This window comes from Bufo gargarizans, chromosome 3 (genome assembly GCF_014858855.1).
Source record: "Bufo gargarizans isolate SCDJY-AF-19 chromosome 3, ASM1485885v1, whole genome shotgun sequence".
NCBI classification, from domain to species: Eukaryota; Metazoa; Chordata; class Amphibia; order Anura; family Bufonidae; genus Bufo; species Bufo gargarizans.
The window spans coordinates 432,244,058-432,262,443 of NC_058082.1; positions in this window are offsets into that span (position 1 = coordinate 432,244,058).

The window sequence follows — 18,386 nt, forward strand, 5'->3', positions numbered from 1 at the left end:
CCCCGTTCGAAAAATCTATTTAATAAATGGACCCCAGATTGGGGACGTAACAGAGATTAAACTGATGAGAAGAGAGAACTATAGGGGCAGCGTTTAAGATTTTAGATCACAGTGGACCAATTTAAGGTGTGCTGGTTAATGAGCAAAAAGTTGGTAGTTCAGCGAGTGACTGCGCCGTCATAAGAAGGCAGCCCAGTAAAAGATAGTGCTGTAATCTTAATAACTGATCAAATTGAAGTAACTAGATAGGCAGCAGGCAGCCACTTCAGCATCTGTACCACCACCAAACGTCACGATACAGTGCCAAACAGGCACCAAACACTGAACAGCCTGCTGACAATGTTGCAAACCACTGCTACATTATAACGGATACAAATATCCATCTTAGCATACAGAGAGGCAAATAGCTAGCCGAATTAAGCTATAGCTGCCATAGTCAAACGGCTGCCAGTGAACTAATATATTCAGTACAGCACCGCAAAGGCCCACTGATGAAAGTTTTAAATTTATGATTTAAATAGGTTAGCTATAGGTTTTCACTATTTATTAAACTTGACCAAATAAAAGTTAATTTTTACTATATAAAAATCACTAAATAATAATAAAAACAAGCGCACGTCAAGAGTAGGCAACCAGTAGTGTAACCACTAAATGTAAAACACAACAATAAGTGCTTCTAAGTGTGCCGGGTATACACCACTGAAATATTCATCTACAGAAAATAGCACTCATATCGGGTGGGACAGTAAATTGCACGGCGCAGACGCAGTGACCGTGGATTCAAACAAAGGGGAGGGAGCCAGCGTTTTTTTAACCATCTCCCCATTCGAAGAATCAATTCAATTCACCTTTCCGGGACCCTTGGTGTTGTACGTGGCTGGGTGGAGGAAGAAACCTTCAATGACATCAACAGGACATGGCTAGCTTGGTATCCAACCTTGTGCAAATGGGGAGTTTGCGGTTGGGCAAATGGACTGTTTGCGGTTGTTTGCGGTGCATTAAAAGGGGAGTTTGGTCTGTCAATGTCTGTGAAGCGGGCGTAACCCTTACACTGCCTGATCGATACAACATCATACCTGATCGTATACACACACTGGATGTTTTAAACCACGATGTTAAAAAAAATATTGGATTGTTAGGTGCTTTATGCCCTTTCTGGATTAAAATCCAACTCTGCGTCAACTATGTAATTTTCCATGGGAGTTTTGCCATGGATCCCCCTCCGGCATGCCACAGTCCAGGTGTTAGTCCCCTTGAAACAACTTTTCCATCACTATTGTGGCCAGAAAGAGTCCCTGTGGGTTTTAAAATTCGCCTGCCCATTGAAGTCAATGGCGGTTCGCCCGTTCGCGAACATTTGCGAAAATTCGCGTTCGCTGTCTGCAAACGGAAAATTTTATTTTCGCGACATCTCTACCTCTGACCTCTGCTGACATGTCTGTTTTAGTGACTATTTGTATTCCCATAATATAATTCCAGAGAATATTTCTAAGAATTCTGTATTGTTCTGTTACTCTTTCATTCCTGCTAGAAATGTATAAAATAAATAGGCATTTATAAGGCTGTTACCAGGTGAAGTTTGCAATTGCACAGTCTGACACTGGGAGCTGTGCAATCAGTGCTGACAGTATCAGACTGTGGGGGGACCCCATTGACATGAAAAATGGTAGCATCCAGTTTGTGATTTAGTGATACGTTGCTAGGTGGAATAGTAGAGGAATGACACAACACAGGGATAAGGAAAAGATTCTCCAGATAAGTTATTTTATGGGGACATGTCAGGAGGGTGAGGGCTCCTCTGTGATGAGCTGTGGGTGTATCTGTACTTGGTCATATAAGACACTCAGTTTATAGCACTCAGTTTATAGAAATTTATCATTGAAGTAAATTTCCAAAAAGCTGATGAGGACGACCGCCAGAGATTTAGAGGAAGGAGCGGAGTGGGATGGAGGAAGGCAGGGACCATTTCATCCTCCAGATCTCCGGCTCTGGTGTTTATTTCCCAAGACAATTAGGAATAGGCTGACAGCAAATGTGGGGTGTTCCAGTGGTGGGACCTCCATGAATTAGACCCCCATGCTGTATCTTGTGGATAGGCCATAAATGTCTGACATGGAAAGACCCCTTTAATCCTAGGGACTGTCAAATGAAGTTGAATGCATTTGGAGGTGTGGTCTATATAAGTGGGAGTGGTCTGTGTAATTTTTGTCTCAGCTGTCCAGAAAATATTTAAGGGCGGTGGGCGACCCTGCTACAGGAGCATGTGAAGGGTCCATTATAGGAGAACATGTGTGCGGATTACTGATCTCTGAAGACGTTATGAAAAATATATTGTTATATATTATTTATTATTTATTTATCTTTTTATTATATTATTTATCTATTTATTTTAATCACTTTGCACATTGTCCATTGGGTCAGTCACATGACTTCCTAGCCCCGGGCCCTGCATAACACATATCATTCAGATAGAACACCCAGAGGTTGGGGCTATGCTGGGAGGTGTCATTCCTTAGAAGGTAGAACATCATTGGTTGCTGTATATTACAAATCCAGAGGTACGAGCTCTGCTAGGAGTTGTAGTTAGAATGTACTGGTTTATTTAAAATAAAAAAAATTGTTTTATATTGTTTAAAAACTTCCATTTACTGGACTGAGCCATTGGCTGCTGATACTTATGATGTCATCACCTTCTAGAATGGCTCCGCCCCCAAGTGACTGTGACATCACTCAAGAGTTCTATATCTGGCATTGGAACCATCATTTCTGTGCAGTTGTATTGGTATTGCTCAGGAGACTGCAGCAATATTATTGACTGCTCCCCATTTTTGGGAATCTCTGTGCATATTTTGTATCCAGAGTCTTTCATGATGGAAAATCTCAGAATGTCTACCCGAAGAGGTAAGTGATCTCCTATGTACATAACATACATGTTCTGCTATCTACCAATCACCGGCCTCAGGTGAGAGAGTTTTGGGGGGTTATATGGAATTTTTAGTTATTTATATAATGTCTTGTTATTAGGACACAGATCTGGAAGATCAGCCCTCGAAGGTGCGGCTCGTACCCGCGGTCGTCCTGGGGGACAGACTTCCAGAGGACAACATGCTCGACCGGCGCCATATGAACAGCGGGCAGCCATGACAGGAGAGGAGCAGGCGTCCACTACAGGGAGACGCAGAAGACCATCTGCCCCCAATAACACCACTGGCTGGAGGAGGACACGGCAGGCAGTGCGCCAGTTACACCAGGCGCTGGAGGAGCTGCCCGTTAACATCTTGGGCACAGCCGGCTCCAGAGGAGGTTGTGTCATCTGCCTCCTGGAGTTCGAGGCGGGAGAGTCGGTCACCACTCTCCCCTGCTCCCATGAATTCCATGGAGCCTGTATAAGACCTTGGCTCCTGGAGAATCCAGTCTGCCCCCTGTGTCGCTCCCCGCTGCTGACCAGATGATGGAGGACCTATATGGTATGTGGATTGTGTGCCCTGTATAGAATAAGCCCCTTATACAGAAGTCACCTCATCAGCCGACTACCAAGAAGCTGGAGGGCTGTCAGATGGAGCATTCGCAGAATGCACAGCTGGGCGCTCTATTTCACTTCCTTGTGTATTGGCCCCAGGGACAGTTATTGGGGTCTTTTCCCTTACCTGGTAGCGCTGGTTCTGATCCTGGATTTTGTATTTGATTTTAGTTATGATCCGATCTGATTTTGACTATGAATTTGGATGACCCCTCTGTACCGCGCACTCGGCTCTGATTGACCCCCCGTTGCTGACCCCTGGACCGTACGACTATTCTTCTGCCTCCTGATTCTGTACCGCGCACTCGGCTCTGCATGACCTTGGCTGCTGACCCTGGACCGTACGACTACTCTTCTGCCTCCTGATTCTGTACTGCATACTCATCCCTACTACATATTCATTGTTCCTCTTCGGGTTGTCTGACCATCCTCCTGATCACTGCACCTGTTCTACGATCTCAGCTCTGCTAGTCCGATACATCATGGTAGGCGAATAGACTTTCCATTCGGTGTCCCTCATTCTACTCGTACCTCTAATCCTCCTAATGAACCAGCGGGCAAGTGATGAGCACCAAGTCCTGGCCCCAACACAGAGCCTTACACCCCAAGCTCAGTCATGAGTCATGAGAAGGGGGTGCAGGAGAATTGTGCATTTCTCTAGACATGGGAGACGCAGATGGTGACAATTCTGCATCTTCCATCTTCATTTTAGCAGCTTCTGAAGTTCAGATCTGGAGGATCCTGTAAATGCAGAAGTTACTCCCAGGAGATGTTGTCGCGTCTATAAGGTTGTCTTTTCTATTTTTCAGATTCTTTGCGGATGATTCTTGGCTTCAAGGGGAAGATCATCTGCACTTTTCTCCTAGTCCTTGCTATGGACACAACACGTTCAGCTCGGCCACATCCAGTGACTTCTGCGCCATCTTGCTATCTGCTACATGTCGACAGCTGCTGACTCTTCGTGGTTTGCGGCAGTAATGGAGATTTATGGAGATGACGCTGTCTCTTTCCCAAATAAATAGCAGACATTTGTAAGAACATGGCGGCTGCAGGTGTATATATATATATATCAGACTGGTGACGACACAGGGCACATGTGAGGAGGTGAGAGGGATCTGAGCTCTTCTTACTGGACCTCCACAGCGGACAGAAATGTCACCAATTATTAGTGTGAATTTGTAAATCCAGTAACAGCAAACTGGATGAGATTTTCCAGAATTTCCTCCACGCTGCAGAGATTTTCCTCCTGGACATTGAGCTGCGGGCAGATTCATAATTATTTTCCTTATTAAATTCAATGGGAATGAAGAAATCTGTGGTCAGGTGGTAGTGCAGCTAGCCAGTCGCAGGGGGTACACGTGAGGTTCACGGTGAACCGATGAGGGGTCAAATGATATAACACACAGTTCATCAGCTTACTCACGGTTAGCAGATAGCCTCCCTGGGCTGGCAGCAGAGTGTGGAGGTGGACAGCATGAAATCCTCCGGGGCACGCTCTGTGGTCGAAAGCATCAGCCAAGATGGTGCTTGAGGTGCCCTTGATGTTAAGAGTGCTAAGGGTGCTTGTTGCAGCTGAGTCCTTTGATGGATTTTGTCACGACGCCAGTATCGTTAATGGTGGTACAACCATAGGTAGTAATAATGAGGTAGACAGTGGTAAGATGCAACTCACAACTTTTACTTTAGTGGTTTTCAGTTGCAGTAGTACAAATATGCAGTCTTTAGATGGTACAGAGACGATACTGGAAATCCACTGTTTAAGGCTTGTCAGGTGCTTGCTTGGTTTTGGAGCAGTGGGTTAGGTGTAGCTGGTTCCTTTAGATGCTTTGGATCCTATTCCTTGTCTTTCCCTACAAGCTAAATATTGGTAGACAGGAAAACTCAACTGTCCCTCAGAAGGTTGGTGTGGCTGCCTGAAGCTATAAACCTCCACCATGCAAAGGTGTCTGTGGCCCTAAATAATGGCTCTTATCACCGATGAATTCCTAGGATTGCTTGTTATTTTTCCAGGGAGGCAAACTCTTCTCCTACTGGTCAGGGATGCAAGTCTATAGTCCAGCTACAGAAGGAAAACGCTCTTCTGCGCCTAAACATCTGAGTAAACACCTTCTAGCGAAGTTGGCTCCACTCACTAATCTGTGTTGCGAAGTCTTCACTCTATCTTTCCTCCCACTAACTTGATCTGACTACCTTAGATCTGCTCACTTCTGAACTACATCCTAGTTAATCTGATCTGCCTTGACTAATCTGTCTCGCTAGGCCTGACCTGAATATATATAGGACCTGAACTTTATCCCCATCTAGTGGCAGGATGTATAAATTGCACCTAATAGACCTGTTAACAGGGATTTTGCAGTGACACAAATGCAAAGTTAGTACATAACAACCAAATGCTTTTAATAATGTAAAAAGTGCTTTTAAGCAGTGCCCCCACACATGTAGTGGGACGCTGCAGTAGAGCGGAGTATTTATCTGTAGATTACCTGCAGACACTGATTTACAGTCACTAAACCTATAAATTTGCATACTAACTCTAAGGCCCCTTTCACATGGGCGAGAATTCCATGCGGGTACAATGCGTGAGGTGAACGCATTGCACCCGCACTGAATCCAGACCTTTTCACTCCAGTGGGGCTGTGCACATGAGCAGTGATTTTTACGCATCACTTGTGCGTTGCGTGAAAATTGCAGCATGTTCTATATTGTGCGGTTTTAACGCAACGCAGGCCCCATAGAAGTAAATGGGGCTACGTGAAAATCGCAAGCATCCGCAAGCAAGTGCGGATGCTTGCGATTTTCACGCATGGTTGTTAGGTGACGATCGGAATGGGGACCCTTTATTATTTTCCCTTATAACATGGGGAATATTAACTTCAGGTGATAGGCATTCGTTACCTCCAGGTAGTGACTAGAACGGAGTTGCTAGAAGCTCTGTGACGTCACTGGTAACTACCTGGAGGTAACGAATGCCTATCACCTGAAGTTAATATTAGTGAACACACACGGCAGCATCGATTATATTTGATCAATGTTCAAGGAATAGGACGACTCAAACCGGACTGTGGATGACATCATATCCCCTATAAAAGAGGGGCATTGTGGGGGGAACAGCAACCACTGAGGAAGGGGTTATCTAATACCCCGAAACGCGTCTGGTTCAAACCCCCTAAAGGATCACTTATTAGTAATTCGCACAACTCGTAAGACTACGGTCGAATACATTCAAAGACCAACGTCTAGCACCGCATGGGCATTTGTTACATCAAATGGTAAGACTTTTCGAATTTTTATTACCGTATGTGTGTTGGAATACACATTAAAGCATTTCAGCGGGACGCCGCTGAGAACCCAACATAGTGGGACACCGCTTGCACAAACTTTGGGCGATTAATCCACCACAAGTTCCATCCAGTTCTAAGAGACACTTTTGTTCATTCAAAGTTTTATATGGGACTGAGATTTTGTCTTCCTATACTTAGTTTGGATCGAAGATTCAAATGTCATATATTTACACCCTTGAATGTTGCTAGTGAATGCGAACATTTATATAGGCAATACAACTAGCAATTTTACTCTATGATCTTATATCCAATATTTATCGATTTTATTGTCACGATTTTATCCTGATTGTGTATGTTTTTTATTTTATTTTTATTGTGCCTAGCATCCATTATCATATGGTAGTACATAATATTTAATAAACTCAATATTGGTCGCATCATCCGAGAGTGCCCAGTGCATTAGTTATTTATATTGTGATTCCATTGAATAGATTGGATGAATCTACTGAGAGCACATCACTTGATCTTAGGTTTATCCAGTGCGTCACATTATTTTATATTTATCGATGTTCTAAACATATCTGATTCTACAGAAAAGCCGTCCTTCACAGCTGCCGCTGCTCCATGGTTAAAATGCGGGATATTATATGCGCCATCTAGTACTACCCAGCCTAAGGCTACTTTCACGCTTGCGTTCAGAGCGGATCCGTCTGAGACGGATCTGCTCATATAATGCAGACGGTGTCATAGTAGCCTCAGACGGATCCGTCCAGACTTTACATTGAAAGTCAATGGGGGACGGATCAGTTTGAAAATTGAGACATAGTGTGTCATATTCAAACGGATCCGTCCCCATTGACTTACATTGTAAGTCTGGACGGATCCGTTTGCCTCCGCACGGCCAGGCGGACACCCGAACGCTGCAAGCAGCGTTCAGGTGTCCGCCTGCTGAGCGGAGCGGAGGCCAAACGCCGCCAGACTGATGCATTCTGAGCGGATCCGCATCCACTCAGAATGCATTAGGGCTGGACGGAAGCGTTCGGGGTCGCTTGTGAGAGCCTTCAAACGGAGCTCACAAGCGGAGCCCCGAACGCTATTGTGAAAGTAGCCTAATCCTGTTAAGTAATGCGGTATGCCAGTCCTTGCAGGGGAATTATGTTTGAGGTCACGGTGCGAGCAATAGGTGGGCCGAGGTAAATACAGTTCTGGTTACTCGCGGTTATGTCGTCCCTGGGCAGGCTCGCATAAGTGAAAAGGAGAATGGCACAAGGATTCTCTGGGGCACACTCTGGTGTAAGAGACACTGGCCAGATGGTGGTTTGAGGTGCCCTTGGTGGTCTGTATAAATGTGCTAGTGGCAATGTCCCGTGACGCCAGTACCTTTTATATGGAGGTAAAACCATTTACTATAGTGTTAATAGAGGAACTGAGTCTGAAGCAAACAGGGTGAAATTCCAAATGGCACTTTACTGATGATGACTCTTGATTACAATACATCCATAGGCACTAAACAGTCTCTTGATACAATCCGGCATTAAGCACAATCTCCCATGCATATGGGGAAAGGGAAATGCAAATCCTCAATGAAGTACAGGCTCTTGTAATACATAAGAAGACTACTGCTCAGACTAGGCTGGTAATAATGAAAGTCTTACACTGGTAACAACTCCGGCCTGATCCTAATCCTTGATTAAAGGTGCTTTTCTGAATCCTGAAACTTCTATTCCAATGCTGTTCTGACAGTTGGCCTGACTGTCCTCAGGATTTAAACTGGAGATGTGGATGCTTCACGCTATCTCTTACACCTACTACAAAGGTGCCCAATAAGTCCTCAGGTAATGACTATCTTGCTAATCCTTTGTCTTGCATAAACGTGATAATTCCTTATATACTCGGCTGCATACAGTTTAGACATTGGTCACCCTGGAAGAGCGATCTATAGTACTGGATTGCTCACCTCTAGGAAGAATACTTGCAGGCCTTAACCCTGGGTTATGGAACCGACAGAGTAGAGAGGCAAGGAAGAGGCCTCCCTCCAGATATTCAGCTACATGGCTGTTGCTTTCTTGTAGGCTCATGAGAGAACTGCATTGGACTGGACCCTCACTTGGATTTTCCTGAGCTCATCTGCACTGGTCTGGATTCACCTAAACCAGGAACTGATCTGCTCTGCACAGGACACATGACTGCACTGCACAGCCTAACTTACGTCTGAGCTAAGCTATTTATACACACTGACACTGCTCCATTCCTGTGGAGAAACGAGTGTAGTGCACCCTGACTAGGCCTGTATAAAGGATATTTTCATGTAAAATCACATTGTGACATGGAGAATATGACAGGAGATAAAATACAAAATACAGACATATCACATGACATTAGTACATGATAAAAACACGTTTGCGGGGCCCACGGTTACTTGAGCGGTACACTGCAGTAAGCCGTGTCACCTCTCCCAGGGGCAGAACTACCACTGTAGCGGTAATGATTACTATGTGTGCTGGCAGGCGAGGACAAGGCCCTAATAGGTAACAGTCATTAATTGAGGCCCGGGCTTCATCCCGTTCTCTCCCCAGCAGCTACAATGCAGGGATGTCAGAGCCGAGCATCATCCCCCGGCCCCTGTGATCTCCTGCTCAGCTCAGCAGGCGCGATGATGTCACTGCATTGTATTTACTAGGGAAAGCTCTGTTTATCAAGGAATCTGGGATTAATGAGCTTTACGTTTTTAATTTTTTTCACATAACAGGGACTTCACTGGTGTAATGTGCAGAATTACTGTGTGAAGAAAGAGGCTATAAATACTTTGTGCAACACTAAGGGGGCATAACTACTGTGTGCAACATTAAGGGAGCATAACTACTGTGTGCAACACTAAGGGGGCATAACTACTGTTTGCAACACTAAGGGAGCATAACTACTGTGTGTAACACTAAGGGAGCATAACTACTGTGTGCAACACTAAGGGGGCATAACTACTATGTGCGACATTAAGGGAGCATAACTACTGTGTGCAACATTAAGGGAGCACAACTACTGTGTGCAACACTAAGGGGGCATAACTACTGTGTGCGACATTAAAGGAGCATAACTACTGTGTGCAACACTAAGGGGGCATAACTACTGTGTGCAACACTAAGGGGGCATAACTACTGTGTGCAACACTAAGGGGGCATAACTACTGTGTGCAACACTAAGGGGGCATAACCACTGTGTGCAACACTAAGGGGGCATAACTACTGTGTGCAACACTAAGGGGGCATAACTACTGTGTGCAACACTAAGGGGGCATAACTACTGTGCGCAACACTAAGGGGGCATAACTACTGTGCGCAACACTAAGGGGGCATAACTACTGTGTGCAACACTAAGGGGGCATAACTACTGTGTGCAACACTAAGGGGGCATAACTACTGTTTGCAACACTAAGGGGGCATAACTACTGTGTGCAACATTAAGTGGGCATAACTACTGTGTGCAACATTAAGGGAGCATAACTACTGTTTGCGACACTAAGGGGTAGGGTTGCCACCTTTCCCAACAAAAAATACCGGGCAAGTTAAGCCACACCCCAAAGGGGTGTGGTTGTGGGGCGTGACTTAACACAGGGTTTGAAGTCGCTGTCATACTGTGGCTCCCCAGGAATATTAAAACCCCAATTAGCGCCCCCAGTAATAGTAATACCCCCATTTGTGTGCCCCAGTAAGAGTAATGGCCCGATTAGTGTGCCCCAGAATTAACCACCAATGTCTCTAAGTTGACACGTGTCACTTTAATACTAAAATTTAACGTTTATTACTTATCCATAAAATTGAATAGAACTAATATAGTTAACATTTTCAGCTGTGCCTGCTCTGTCACTGGCTATCTTCCATCTGTAATTATGATAGTATATTACAGTGAATCCACAAGAGGGCAACCTTATCTTGTAACTATGTATCTATCTATCCTGTTGCCACATACATTTTCCGTGTTCCACCTAGTACACACTGTTGCCATCTCCTAGCAGTGGCTGCACCTCTGGCCTTTACTTTATTCATACACTAGGTTTCTTTGCTAAGCATGGCTCTCGCTGGCTAAAACACAATTTACTCTCTGCCCCCCCGACATGTTTCGCCAAGTCCCTTGGCGTCTTCAGGGGTATGGGCAGTGAGGTCCTCTGTAAGTTAGATTCACTGTAATATACTATCATAATTACAGATGGAAGATAGCCAGTGACAGAGCAGGCACAGCTGAAAATTTTAACTATATTAGTTCTATTCAATTTTATGGATAAGTAATAAACATTGGTGGTCTATTGACCAATTGTAAATAATTCGATTTTTCACGTCTCAACACGTTTTATTGGGTCGAATGTAAATAAAGTCAGTGCCAGAATTAATAATGACCTCTATTAGTGCCCCCCCATTAAGAATAATGCCCCCATTAGTGACCCCCAGTTAGAGTAATGTGGCCCTCATCCCCCGGGAACTGTCACTCGGGGCCGGCACACTAACTGTAGAGTGTTGTGTGAGAGTCTGGAAGCTCTCCTGGGCCTGGTAAAGGAGAAGGTGGGGGGTGTGGCGATAGGAAAGAAGTGCAGCAGAATAGCCGGGGACAGGAGGAGCGCAGGCCCGTGACTCGTCTTATTGTTATCCGGCCTGATCTGGGAGGGAGAGCAGCTCAGTCCCGTCGCGGCCGCCATGCTGTGGGGCAAGGGTCTGCTGCTCTCTTTCAGCAGCATCTTTGTGCTCCTGCTACTGACCACCTGCAGCCCCCAGCTCTCCGGCTTCCAATCCATCCTGACCGGCGGCCTCGTCCTTTTCAAGTTCGAGATGGTCCCAGAGTGCCGGCCGCTCACAGCTCACCGCCACTCACTCACCCCCAGCTGTCAGGGCTGTGAGCGAGCAAGTCAGACAGTCTGCACTGCAGTTTGAAATGAATCCTGTGTCCAGGTCTAAGAAAAGCTTGTACCCCAACAAAGCATTACAAACCTAGACTGTCCGGGTCAATCCTGTACGGGTGGCAACCCTACTAAGGGGGCATAACTACTGTCTGAACACAGAGGCTATAAATACCATGTGCGACACTAAGGGGGCATAACTACTGTGTGCAACACTAAGGGGACATAACAACTGTGTGCAACACTAAGGGGACATAACAACTGTGTGCGACACTAAGGGGACATAAAAACTCTGTGCGACACTAAGGGGTCATAACTGCTGTGTGCAACACTAAGGGGACATAACTGCTGTGTGCAACACTAAGGGGGAATAACTGCTGTGTGCAACACTAAGGGGGAATAACTGCTGTGTGCGACACTAAGGGGACATAACTGCTGTGTGCAACACTAAGGGTACATACATTACCACATAAAAGGTTATGTGGAGATTCACTCCGGTAGGCAGATTAGCGGACACAGTACAGAGGCAAAAACAAAGTCTTTGACTTAAACAGTGCAGTGTTTATTCACACATAAACAAAAACGTATTGGTGTTCATTCACACCATGGCAAGTCAACCGAACAAAAAGCATTCACCATGTCAGCGGTTTTGGCAGTAGCAGTCCCCAACAGGCTTTAGGGCCTGCTTCCCAGCAATATGGCTCTCAGCCCTTTAGTACGGCACACAATATGCAAATCCCAAACCACAGAGACTCCACAGATATTCACTGTGAAATGGATGATAATCCACACCCAGCTGAGACTGCTGGCTGGGTTTTATATACCTAGCCAAAACCCGGCCTGGAACGTGGGAAACAGCCACCCACCCTGCACTTTTGCTGCTCCTAGTAAGAGCCGTCCCGGATCGGCTTTAAATCCACAATAAATAACCAATAGTGTCAGTCAGCACTAGCTGCCGCTCACACTTAAAATTACCGTCAGGAACCTCGGTGACACATATCTTCCGTGACGGCCCCTTGCGCTTTCCTACAGTTAGTATATAAAATTAGAATGCTCGGACTAGGAGAAAATGTCTGTATGGGGGAAAGTAACTGGCTCAATTATAGACGACAGAGGGTGGTTATTAATGGTACACACTCAGATTGGGTCACTGTCACTAGCGGAGTACCTCAGGGTTTTTTTTTTCATCTGAACCCATTTGTTATATTAGTAATTTACTTTAATATCACTAAATTAGTGCAAGTAATTTACTATCACAAATTTTGTGATAGTAAAATTACTACAATCACTAATGGGTTGGCCAATAAGATAATGGGTGGCATAAAAAGGGTGATAGATGCCCGTGATGAGAACATAGTCCTACTACTTTATAAATTACTAGTCAGACCACACATGGAGTACTGTGTACAGTTCTGGGCTCCTGTGAACAAGGCAGACATAGCAGAGCTGGAGAGGGTTCAGATGAGGGCAACTAAAGTAATAACTGAATAACCCCAATGAATAACATTGGGGTTATTCACTTAAGAAAAAAGACGACAGTACAGAGATCTCTCCCATCATCTATTTATCCCCAGGACTGTGACGAGGGGACACCCTCTGCGTCTGGAGGAAAGAAGGTTTGTACACAAGCATAGAAAAGGATTCTTTACGGTGAAAGCAGTGAGACTATGGAACTCTGTGTCTGAGGAGTTGGTGATGGTGAGTACAATAAAAGAGGGGCCTGGATGTATTTCTGGAGTGTAATAATATTACAGGCTATAGCTACAAGAAAGGGGTAGTTGATCCAGGGAGTTATTCTGATTGCCTGATTGGAGTCGGGAAGGAATTTTTTCCCCCTTAACATAGAAATATGGAATGTGTCGGCAGATAAGAACCATTTGGCCCATCTAGTCTGCCAAATATACTGAATACTATGAATAGCCCCTGGCCCTCTTATATGAAGGATAGCCTTATGCCTATCCCATGCATGCTTAAACTCCTTCACTGTATTTGCAGCTACCACTTCTGCAGGAAGGCTACTCCATGCATCCACTACTCTCTCAGTAAAGTAATACTTCCTGATATTACTTTTAGACCTTTGCCCCTCTAATTTAAAACTATGTCCTCTTGTAGCATTTTTTCTTCTTTTAAATATTCTCTCCTCTTTTACCTTGTTGATTCCCTTTATGTATTTAAAAGTTTCTATCATATCCCCTCTGTCTCGTCTTTCTTCCAAGCTATACATGTTAAGGTCCTTTAATCTTTCCTGGTAAGTTTTATCCTCCAATCCACAGAAAAAACTAAGATGAAAACATCCTGCATGATATGATATACAAAGGTGCGGATGTCCCTGGCCATATTATTGAAGAAACCACAGAAACAAGATAATAATGCACTTATTAAAGTAGATGCAAGCACTATATATGGACAAAGTCCTCACTCTGATATGATAATGTCTGAGACACTTAGTCAATATATTTTGATCAAAACACATCTAAGCCCGCCTACCGAACGCCAAGGTGGTCTCAGGTCAGGAGGGTCCTACGCTAAACCTACCTAAGCCGTTGGGCTTCTATGTTAGGGAGCGCAGACGCCGCACATATGGTGTGCTGCTCCTAGTCACCTCCATGTGCATCAAGCAACTAATGGGAGGAGGAGCAAGCACAGCCATATGTACCACCTAATTAAGGCGCTCTATTGGATAGGGGAGGGGGGCAAAAGTGCAGAGGAATGCTACTCCCAAGATAATAGGTGCGCATTCACACTTGAAGGTGCCACTCCCTCAAGCAAATACTACATAGACAAAAAAAATCCACAGAAAAAACTAAGATATAAACATCCTGCACTATATGATATACAAAGGTGCGGATGTCTCTGGCCATATTATTGAAGAAAACCACAGAAACAAGATAATAATGCACTTATTAAAGTAGATGCAAGCACTATATATGGACAAAGTCCTCACTCTGATATGATAATGTCTGAGACACTTAGTCAATATATTTTGATCCAAACACATCCAAGCCCGCCTAACCCTCTAAGTTTTATCCTCCAATCCATGTACTAGTTTAGTAGCTCTTCTCTGAACTCTCTCGAAAGTATTAATATCCTTTTGGAGATAAGGTCTCCAGTACTGCGCACAATACTCCAAATTAGGTCTCACTAGTGCTCTGCAGAGCGGCATGAGCACCTCCCTCTTTCTACTGGTAATGCCTCTCCCTATACACCCAAGCATTCTGCTAGCATTTCCTGCTGCTCTATGACATTGTCTGCCTACCTTTAACCCCTTAAGGACTCAGCCCTATTTTACCTTAAGGACTTGGCCATTTTTTGCAAATCTGACCAGTGTCCCTTTAAGTGCTGATAACTTTAAAACACTTTGACTTATCCAGGCCATTCTGAGATTTTTCGTCACATATTGTACTTCATGACACTGGTAAAATCAAGTAAAAAAAAAAATGTATTTGCATAACAAAATACAAAATGTACCAAAAATTTAGAAAAATTTGCAATTTTCAAAGTTTCAGTTTCTCTACTTCTGTAATACATAGTACTACCCCCAAAATTGTGATGACTTTACATTCCCCATGTGTCTACTTCATGTTTAAATTATTTTGGGAATGATATTTTATTTTTTGGGGGTGTTACAAGGCTTAGAAGTTTAGCAAATCTGAAATTTTTCAGAAATTTACAAAAACCCAATTTTTAGGGACCACTTCAGGTCTGAAGTCACTTTGTGAGGCTTACATGATAGAAACCGCCCAACAATGACCCCATTCTATAAACTACACCCCTCAAGGTATTCAAAACTGATTTTAAAAACTTCAAACTTTGTTAACCCTTTAGGTTTTTCACAAGAGTTATTGGCAAATGGGGATGAAATTTGAGAATTTCATTTTTTTGCCTAATTTTCCATTTTAACCCATTTTTTACACTAACAAAGCAAGGGTTAACAGCCAAACAAGACTGTATCTTTATTGTCCTGACTCTCTAGTTTACAGAAACATACCATATGTGGCCGTAAACTACTATACGGCCACACAGCGGGGCGTAGAAGGAAAGTTGCGCCGTACGGTTTTTGGAAGCCAGATTTTGCTTGACTGGTTTTTTGACACCATGTCCCATTTGAAGCTCTCCTGATGCACCCCTAGAGTAGAAATTCCATAAAAGTGACCCCATCTAAGAAACTACACCCCTCAAGGTATTCAAAACTGATTTTACAAACTTTGTTAACCCTTTAGGTGTTGTACAAGATTTAATGGAAAATAGAGATATAATTTCTAAATTTCACTTTTTTGGCAGATTTTCCATTTTAATATTTTTTTTCCAGTTACAAAGCAAGGGTTAACAGCCAAACAAAACTCATTATTTATGGCCCAGATTCTGTAGTTTACATAAATACACCATATGTGGTTGTAAACTGCTGTACGGGCACATGGCAGGGCGCAGAAGGAAAGGAATGCCATACAGTTTTTGGAAGGCAGATTTTGCTGGACTGGTTTTTTTGACACCATGTCCCATTTGAAGCCCCCCTGATGCAGAAACTCCAAAAAAGTGACCCCATTTTAGAAATTACGGGATAGGGTGGCAGTTTTTTTGGTACTAGTTTAGGGTACATATGATTTTTGTTTGCTATATATTACACTTTTTGTGCGGCAAGGTAACAAGAAATACCTTTTTTGGCACTTTTTTTTGTTATTTACAACATTCATCTGACAGGTTAGATCATGTGGTAATTTTATAGAGCAGGTTGTCACAGACGTGGCGATACCTAATATGTATACAATTCTTTTCATTTATGTAAGTTTTACACAATGATTTCATTTTTAAAACAAAAAAAATCTTTTAGTTTCTCCATAGTTTAAGAGCCATTGTTTTTTCAGTTTTTGGGCGATTATCTTAAGTAGGGTCTCATTTTTGCAGGATGAGATGACGGTTTGATTGGCACTATTTTGGGATGCATATGAATTTTTGATCACTTGCTATTACACTTTTTGTGACTTAAGATGACAAAAAATAGCTTTTTTTACACCGTTTTTATTTTAATTTTTTATGGTGGTCATCTGAGGGGTTAGGTCATGTGATATTTTTATAGAGCCGGTCGATACGGATGCGTCGATACCTAATATGTATACTTTTTTTATTTTTTTATTTAAGTTTTACACAATGAAAAATCATGTTTTAGTGTTTCCATAGTCTAAGCCATAGTTTTTTCAGTTTTTGGGCGATTATCTTGGGTAGGGTATGATTTTTGTGGGGTGAGATGACGGTTTGATTGGTACTATTTTGGTGTACATGCAACTTTTTTATCACTTTTATTACCTTTTTTGAGAAGTAAGGTGAGCAAAATTTCAATTTTCTCATAGTTTTTATTTTTTATTTTTATGGAGTTCACCGTGCGGGGAAAGTAACATGACCGTTTTATAGATCAGGTCGTTACGGACGCGGAGATACCTAATATGTGTAGTGTATTTTTTTATTTTATTCTTTTTTTTGACCCAGAGCCACTTGGTTCTTGAAGATTCAGTGGGTCTGATGTCTGTATAATACAGTACAGTACACCATATAGGGTACTGTACTGTATTTTTCTTACACTTTGTCTGAACAGATCTATCCCTTTAGCATATATCTGTTCAGCACCATGGATAGCAGAATGCCTGAGAAGGCGTCCTGTTGCCATGGGAACCTTCCCCGTCTGCTCAGTCTGCCACAACTGCGCAGACGGGGAAGGGTAAGGATGGGGCTCTCGGGGGGCTGTCTGGGGGCTCTCTCCCTCTCCCATCGGGGGGCTGCAAAGGCACAGCAGCCCCCCAATGGGAGAGGGAGGGTGCTACCTGAGCTGGTAACCTTTTCCATACAACCGTTTATACCATGGTGTGCAATGTGCTGGTATACCCACTAGACGCCAACGATTATTCATGGGGAGGCGGGCAGTGGATCATGATCCCGCCTGCTGCACCGCCCGCCTCCCGCACCGCCTGCGACACCCCCCCTGCATCACCCGCCCACATAAATCATTCAGGGGTGCAGGGGGGTTAATAAAACTTTTATTTCGGGAATTTTAAAGTTTGATCCCCGCGGTCAGACCCCCCCCCCGACGTTGTGATAGGATGCCGGCTGAATGATTTCAGCCGGCATCCCGTTCGAATTAACCCCCGGGGCGCCGCAATCTTCTTTTAAACTCATGATGTACCGGTACGTCATGGGTCCTTAAGGACTCGGGAAACATGCCGTACCGGTACGTCATGCGTCCCTAAGGGGTTAAGTCTTCTGAAATAATTACCCCTAAATCCCTTTTCTCAGATACTGAGGTTAGGACTGTATCACTGATTTTATATTCTGCTCTTGGGTTTTTACGCCCCAGGTGCATTATCTTGCACTTATCAACATTAAATTTTAGTTGCCAGATTTTTGACCATTCCTCTAGTATTCCTAAATCCTTTTCCATTTGGTGTATCCCTCCAGGAACATGAACCCTGTAACAAATCTTTGTGTCATCAGCAAAATAACACACCTTACCATTGAGGCCTTCTGCAATTCCGCTGGATAAAGATATTAAACAATATGGGTCCCAGAACAGATCCCTGAGGTACCCCACTGGTAACAAGACCATGGTATGAATATACTCCATTGACTACAACTCTCTGTTGTCTGTCCCTCAGCCACTGCCTAATCCATTCAACAATATGGGAGTCCAAGCCCAAAGACTCTAATTTATTGATAA